Below are 8,095 nucleotides of genomic sequence, written 5' to 3'. Positions count from 1 at the left end.
CGAGGCGATGGACCCCACAGGCCATTTTTGATGGAAAAAGACAAGTCCTGGGTAGGGCTTTGAAGGGGACCTTGTCAGCGGCCTGGGGGGGGGGAGCCGCCGCCCGCTGCTTCCCGCGGGCTGGGCGCGGGGCGCGGGGCGCGGGGTGCGGGGTGCGGGGGGCGGGGGGCGGCCGCGCTCCCCTGCGGGCCGGGGCTGCGGGCGGCGCGGGCCGGGGCGGGAGGCCGGGGCCGCGGCGGCTGCGCACTGGCGCGCCCGGCCGCCCGATTTGCGTGTCTCCGCCCCCGCGGCGAGCTGGTTGGGGGGCCGGGCCGGGCGCCGCGCGCTGATTGGCCGGGCGGCCCGCCGCTCAGGCCCGGGAGCGGACGGTTTCTCCTGCGGCTGGGCACCGGCTCCGCTCCCGGTCGGCCCGCGCTCCCGCTGCGCCCGGCCCGGCCCCGGCCCGGCCCGGCCCGGCCCGGCCTCCGACGAAGGCGCCGCTGCCGCCTGGGCCGCCCGCAGGGCCATGAGGAGGCGGCGGCAGCCACTGCGGCCCGCGTCAAGGTGACCGGCCGGGACTGCGGCGGCGAGAGCGGGGTGAGCGGCGCGCGGGCGGGCCGGGCCGGCCCGGGGGCGCTGCAGGTGCGGGGGCGGGGCCGGGCCGGGCCGGGGCCGGGCGCGGGGCGGCGCGGGCGGGCGGGCCCGGCGGGCGGGGCGGGCCTGCGGGGCCGGGCGCGGGCGAGGCCGCAGGTGCGGGGCGGGGCCGGCGGGCCGCGGGTCGCCTGTGGGAGGGGGCGGCCAGGTGAGCCCCGGCGGCCGCGGAGCTCGGGCCGAAGAACTCGCAGGTGCAGGGGGCGGGGCGGCGCGACCTGCGGGGCGGGGCCCGGGGGCCGGGGGTCGGGGGGCGGGGGCCGGGGGCCGGGGGCCGGGGGCGGGCGCACGGGGCCGCCGCGCGGGGGGCGCGGGGCGGGAGCGGGTCCTGCGCGCCGAGGGGCCCGGAGGCCTCGCGGGCGGCCGCTGGGCCGGAAGGGCCGGCCGGGCCTGCCCTGCCTCGCCTGGGTCGGGCTTGGGGTCCGCTGCGCCGGCGGCCGGGCGGGGCGACCCCTGCGCGTGCCGAGCCCCGCGGCTGCTCGCCCTGGTCACCTCCGGGGCCCTCCCCAGGCTGCTGCGGGGGGCACGCCTGGGGGCCGGGGCCGTCGCGCGGGCCAGCTCTTAGGAGCGCTGCTCTGGAAGTGGAGTTAGAGCGGGAAGGGCCCTGGCTTGCTGGCTCCTGCTGCCAGATCCTGCGCACACCTTGGCAGTGGTCATTCCAGAGGCGGAACGGGCAGCCTGGTGAGGGGGAGGAACAGGAATGAGGGGTCCGAGGCTCCTGCCTTTGTGTTACCTGGGGAGGCTTCCACCTCTCTGAGCCTTGTTTCCTCCTTTGCAAAGTGAAGTGGGGGTCCCTCCCTTGTGGGCCTCGCGGGGGTCTTGACAGGATGGAAGCTGCTTAGGGAGCAAGGCGTGAGGTAGAGTGACGTGTCTATGGGCAGGTGGGTTTCAGGAACCGCGGCCTAAGAGGAGGGGATTTCCAGGCAGTAGACCATTCTTGAGTTTGGGATGAACTGTGTGGTGGGGAGCCCCCCCCCCCATGGTCAATTCCTGTCAGAAATTAAGACTGCTTCTCCCTGAGAGGCCTCCCAGGGAGCTGTGGGAGGGAGCAAAGGCAGAGGAAAAGCAGAGGAACATTTATTGTTTGCTGATCTTTAGACCCCGACCCCGGTGAGGACTCTGAGTTGGAGCGATGTTCAGGCTGGAGCCTCAAGAATTCTCCCTCCCCATCCAAGTGTGTGCTGCAGGGAAGCAAGTGAGAGGAGCGGGCTCCTTCCCATGTAGACGCATCCCAAACCCGTGTGTCCCCTTTGTGTCCAGTGCCTGCTCACTGGTGGTTTGAGTCACTTGCACTGTGATTCCTCCTACTTGTGTGGCATGGGCAGAAGAGAAGGCAGGAGGAGGCTGCTGTGCTGGCATTTACTTTAGAAGTTATGGGATGTTGGGCGACCAGTCACCATGGTGCTAGCCTCTCTCACCACTTGGTTGGTATAGGGGTGACCCAGTGGCATCTCAGGGATAGGTCCTTCCTGGGACCTGTGCGTGTGTGGAGATACCGAGAGGGTCCAGAGCAGCATGTGTGGGTGGTCCCACTGGTTCTTGGCTGGTTCTTGGCAGAGACTATATAAATGGCTCTCAGAGATTGCTGCCTTCTGGATAAACCATCATGCTCTGCACTAAAAGAAAAGCCCAGATTCGATGGCAGACAAGAACTTGAACATGTGTTGGATAATGAGGGGGTCTGCTTCTTGATTTCTTGGTTTTGGAGTGACAGCATTGAGGGTTGGGAGATAAATTGATTAATGGAAAATACTTATCGAGGCTCCTTGTGATATGACCCTGTCTGTCTTTTAAATTGATTTTCCTTTTCGGTTTGGAGGATGGGAGCTCTGGCTTGGAAGTCAGACAGGGCTGCGTTTGCAGTCTCATGCCACCTCATTGTATGAGCCAGTGTTTTAGCTTCTCCGAACTTTGGTTCGCTCATTTGTAAGACAAAGATAGCGCTGCCTCTCTCGAGAGGTTGCTATGAAGAATAAATGAAACACAATGTAAAGACATAGCAATGCGCTAGGTGCTCAGTGCCTAGCCGTCTTTCAGCACAGCAGAGCAGCACGGGACCTGCTTGGCGAGCAGGGCATGGTGGGCACTTGAGCACGTGTTCTTAGCAGAGTGAGGATGGTGTTAGACTGTGAACTTTGAGAGTGGTCCTAACTGGCGTTCTGATCGACCTTCCATCAGGTTTTCTTGAAAGATGGGAGGGAGTTAACTAATAACTTGCTTAGTTCTTCTCTTAAAGCTGTCTGTCTAGCACCCTGCCTGGCACGGAGTAGGTACTCACTCAAGGGGCAGGTGAGGTCTTTAAGAAGGTGTGGCTCACTGTCTCTCTTGCCCATAGAAGTTATGTCTGTCCCTTCAACATACATTTTATTTCAGAAAAGATATTATAACAATAGCAATAAAATTGACAGGAAAGGCAAAAGTTTTTCACAGTTCTTTGTCACTGGAAATTAAGTTCACGCAGTGTTTGTTCATAAACATACGCAAATTTTCATGATTATAATCATATGTATGTGAGAACTTGGGAAAGTTTCTTTAAATGGTGTTTTTAATCATTTGTTTAAGTTAAAAAAAAATCACACATGAGTATCTTTACAAGGCAAGTATTTCAAAGGGGAACAAATGGCAGAGTAAGTGTCTTTTTTGCCTCAAATTGCCAGTTCCCAGTCTATCTCCCTAGGGCAATCCCTGTCACTGTTTTTTGTTTATTATATATTCTTTCTTTTACATTAAGAGTAACATTTTAGACACACTCTTCCTCCTTTGTTTATTCACTTGATCTGTTTTAGAAATTGTTCCAACATGGGGAAATGTTCCAAATGGTACATACAGTTCCTCCTAAATAAATGGTTTTGATTGCTGTGAGAAGCACAATTTTATATATCCCCTTGCACTCTTCGCCCGGTGATTTTCACTCAGTAATGGCTAGCAGATTGTTTAGAAGAATAACAAGAGACATCCCTCACTCTCCTCTAGGAAAGAAGTGACTTTGGTCCCAGCGAGCAGTAGACTGAAGGGCAGTCCGCGGACCTGGATGCAGGGCGGGTGGCAGGGAGAGACAGGAGAGGGGTTTGCTCACTTGTGATTGAAAACTAATTTACCTGTCAGCCCTTGATTCAGAGTCCAACTCTGTCACTAACTGGCCTATGATTTGGAAGAGTTCACCTAATTTTTCTGCGTTTCAGTTCCCTTATCTGTAAAATGGGTGATAATAGGATCTATCTTTTGGGGTACTTTGTGCAGAGGAAGTGAGACCATGCGTGTGAAGTCCTTGCGGCAATAGCAGGCCGTGGTAGGTTCTCAAGAAGCAGGATTAACAATTGAGAGTGGTCTTTGTTTGGTCAGCAAGTATTCCCTGGGCAGTGAGAGTTGGCGCCGGGAGAGTGCCCATCACGCTTGCGCTTGAGGAAGATGCCCACTGCTCTGCAGGGAGCTGGCACACAAGGCGGGGCTCACAGAGCAGTGTGGTGGGCTGGGTGTGAGTGGTGTGGGGTCTGGAGGCAGGAAACATGGAATTCCTCCCTCCCTGATTTGGGAATGGCTTCCCAGCTCAAATTTCCCTTCCTCTGCGAAACCTTCATTTCTGGGCATAAGTGGTGATGCCCAGTTGTGCCCCCTTGTGTGCCCAGTTTGCCCGGAGCACACCTTATTTGATGCCTTTTGTGATGTTGAGTCTCCAGGATAGGTTCTTGGGTTTTTGTTTTTTTCATGTTTTTTAAAAATTTCTGAAAATTGAGGTATGATTGACCTATGACATTATTTTAGTTTCAGGGGTACCACAGAACAATTCCGTGTTTGTGTACATGGCGCACAATAAGTTGGGTTACCTGCCGTCACCATGGTAGTTACGTGTTTTTTTCTTGTGATGAGAACTTTTCAGATGCTCTCGCTCCGTAAGTTCCTCGCACACGTGACCGTGTCATTCACTGTAGTGCCGTTCTGGGCACCTCCTCCTCCTGACTTACTAGTTTCACAACTGGAAGTTTGTCGCTTTTGACCCCAGGGTGGGGTTTAGTGGACGGCTGCTCTGACAAGGCTACCAGGTGCTGCCCAAGTGTCTGGTGAAACCCACACCCTCCCCTCCCTGCCCACAGACCTGCGTGCTGGCTCCGAGTCAGGAGAGTGCTGTGTTTCACCCTAGCTGTGGGCTTCGGCGGGTGCTCCTTATTCTACAAAGAGGTGGGAGAGGAAAGAAATACTTGCTCCAGATGTTTAGGAGAAGGTGAGGAAGCACAAAAACGGATACATTTAAAAACTAACGCTCTCTGAAGCCCACCTCTCCTCTTTCCTCAGGACTGGATGAGGTGGGCTTGTGGAGGAGCAGACCTGAGGCAGCTGAGGGTGGCAGAGAGTTGGTTGGTTGGGCTGACTTCTGGGAGCGGCATTCTTAGGTCACTTTCTTAAAAAGAGAGGAGGCCTCGCTTCTGGCTTGTGGGCATTGGTCACCAGCCCTGCTGGACTCCTGCCTTGGGCCAGACCCTTTGCAGGATGTTGGGCGGATAATGGAGGTGAAGGCGCTCCATCCTGCCCTTTGGGAACACATGTTGGTGGAGGGTACTCACAAGCGGAAGCCGACCTGGAGGCTGAGTCAGAGAACTTCAGGTGAACTGGCCAGATTTGGCATCTGGAGCCAGGCGGACCTGGTTTAAAAATTCCGGCCACTTCCACAGACCGCCTCTGTGACCTCGGGCAGGTGTCTGCCCTCCTGGGTCTCGGCTTGCTGATCTGTAAAAAAGGGGATGGTAGTGTTATCTGACGCTGTTGTTGAAGATGCAGTGAAATAATACAGACATATTTAGCTCAGGGCCTTGACGGAAAGCTAATGTTTCAAGAGTACTCACGACCTTTTATTGATCCTTGGTGAGGTGGGAGCAGCACGAAGCACCTCTTTGGCTGTTTTCTGGCTGCCAGTGCAGTGGCAATGGTGCTAGTGGGTGGCGAAGGTGAAAGTGATGTCCAGGTATCTGAGCAGCTGGCTCTGCTCACAGAGTGCTCAGGGAGTCCTCGGGACTGTCCTCTCGGGCCCTGAGGATCTCAGCACAGAGGGTTTCTCCACAGGTGTTTCCTCCTGTTTTTGCACGAGTTCTTGAAGTTTCCAGCCCAGCACCATCCAGAGCACCTTCTGTTTGTCTGATCACCTGCTCCCATCCCTTCCGTGACTGTTCCCCAACAGGAGGCGAGTTAGGTTGGCCCCCCACCCCGCATTGACCCAGGAGAGCAGAGAACATAGGACCCAGGGTGGCAAATTGCTGCACAGTTTTTCTGCAGAGGTTTGGTATATGTGCTGCCAAAGCGAGCACTTTTCTGCAGAGGTTTGGAATGTGTTGTGTTCTCTGCAGGGTATTTGCCCCTTGAGTGCCAGAGAGGCAGGGAGGGCATAGACCCCAGTCAGCACGTGGCTGTGTCTGGACCCCACTGCTGGCACACAAGCAGGCTCTGTTCTGTGCTGACGTGGTTCCACCCCCGTCCCCCACTACTCAAGGGGCTTCAAGCAGATGGTATGGAGCGCGGCTCAGCATAGCCCTCGAACATCCTGAGCACCCCAAGCCTGCAAACTAGAGTTAAGTTCTCTCAGCCCACGTTAGCGGGCTTTTACAGTGCTTTTCGGGCGTACCCGTTTATTGCCTATTGCTGTGTGAGTTATTGCACAAGGAATGTGTTAAAATTCAGGTGTGCTTGGTGGTGGCATCTGTCAGGAGCCCCGAGGTGGCAGGTAAAACTCAGCATTCATAGGACTCCCACAGAAGCAATAGGGTGCTGGAGAGCGAGAGGTAGAGGATGGAGACACCCTGAGGGGACCTGTGTCAGGCAGGCCAGGCCGGAAGTCTGGTTTCCCAGGTTCTTTGTTTCATGTTCTGTGATTCCACAAACATAATAGATCTTCAGAATGAACTAGTGCAGCATTTTACCTCCCCTCTCTAGGATCGAAATCTTTTTATTGTAAAGTTTTATTTTAAGTTAAGGCAGTTACTAAAGTAATCAGAAGAAAATTTAAATGACCCCTAACACTCAAGCATTTCTTTGAAAATCATCTTACTGGGGATAAAAGGAAGAGTAATGAATACAATTAAATTCATGTTTATTGGATACAGTGATTCTTACCCAGCTGATAACTAGGTCAAGGGAAATCTGTGCTTTTGATGCATTTCTGAGTAACCGAATATTTATGGAAAACGAGTTAATAAATTCTGGAGTATTAACTGTCTCTTTCTGTGGCAGTGAAGTCTGTTATTTGGAATTATTGACTTTTGCTATTTTAAGGTCCTTCGTAGTCGTGTCCTTCCGTAGCTGTGCTCTTGTTCCCCGCCGGGCGCCGAACCTCCGGTGCTGTGGTCCGCATGCATTTGTTGAGGGTAGATGCCCCCGCTCTGGGCTCCCACGGCACTCCATCTGCTGCCTTGTGTGGTGACCTGGGTGACCACCGACGCTTGCTTGTGGCCCTCTGCCAGACTTTGCAGGGAAGACCCCTGTTGTTCTTCCCGCCGTACTCAGGGCCCAGCCCAGGGGCTGCAAGGCTGCCAGGATGATCTGGGACTCTTCCCTCTGCTTAAAACCTTGCACTGCCTTCTCATTTCTCTTAGAAAATAAAAGGCCAGGGCCTCCCTGATGGTGCAGCGGTTGAACGCTGGGTTGTGAAGCTGCCCACAGCCTCTGCAGCGCTGTTTCGATCCCCGGCTGCCGAGTGAGTGTCCCACGTGGCGCGCAGACCTCTCCTGCCGCCCGCTGCTCCCCTCAGCAGTGTACTTCGGTCCTTCTGCCTGCTCTGCTCCCCACTCTGGCTCTGGTGAATTCTCTCACCCTCCTGTGCTTCTGACTGTACCCAGTGCTTGTATAAATAAATAAATAAATCTTAAAAAAAAAAAAGAAAAAGAAAAGGCCAAATCTGTGGCCTGCAGGGTGTGATGATGAGTGTAATTGTCACTGATGTCTGCGGGATGCAGCCCATCAGATCATGGTGGGTCGTGCACCCCAGCTGCTTTCTTTGCCCACCATTGGCTTCTCAGTACCTTGCATAGCCCCTGGCATAGCACAGCATCTGGCACATGGAGGTGCTTCATAAATGTTTGTTGAATGAATAAATGAAGTAAATGGTGGGTGTCCAGTGACTGATTTGAATCTGAAAAATGAGAAGGTTGTTGGATCTGAGTTCTCTTTCGTTATTATAAAGTACCTCAGCACTTACAAAATCTCTTGATACCTGTTACTTCAGCCTTGAACTGATTCTGCAGGATAGGTAGAGAAGATTTTGATGTATGGAGGCAAAATTGGAAGCTCTGAGAGGTTAAACAAATTAGCCAAGATGTAGCTATGGGAGAAGCCGAGGGTTCTAGTACCTCCTCAGGTGTCTTTTCTCACACCCCAGGTAGCCTCAGGGTATGATTTCTGATACATGTTGGAGAACCAGTCACAGATGAGATCAGGAAACAGGGCTTCATTGGAAAAGGCCTTATAATAGTGTCTCTCTTTT

General features: G+C 54.7%; 1 protein-coding gene across 4 annotated transcripts in view; it reads left to right on the top strand.

Annotated features, from left to right (window-relative positions):
• The first annotated feature begins 494 nt into the window (after positions 1-494).
• RALGPS1 (Ral GEF with PH domain and SH3 binding motif 1) overlaps positions 495-8,095 on the top strand; it is a 226,031-nt gene continuing 218,430 nt past the window's right edge. For 2 of the 4 annotated variants that reach the window (XM_037493464.2, XM_037493463.2), the window contains exon 1: positions 495-576. The gene's annotated coding sequence lies outside the window, so the exon portion shown is untranslated. The remainder of the gene's footprint in view (positions 577-8,095) is intronic. The other 2 variants (XM_037493467.2, XM_037493466.2) reach the window with 1 other exon arrangement.

This window comes from Talpa occidentalis, unplaced genomic scaffold (genome assembly GCF_014898055.3).
Source record: "Talpa occidentalis isolate TD23 unplaced genomic scaffold, MPIMG_talOcc4v2.1 talOcc4.7, whole genome shotgun sequence".
Lineage (NCBI taxonomy): Eukaryota > Metazoa > Chordata > Mammalia > Eulipotyphla > Talpidae > Talpa > Talpa occidentalis.
This window is presented reverse-complemented; position numbering and strand designations above follow the sequence as displayed.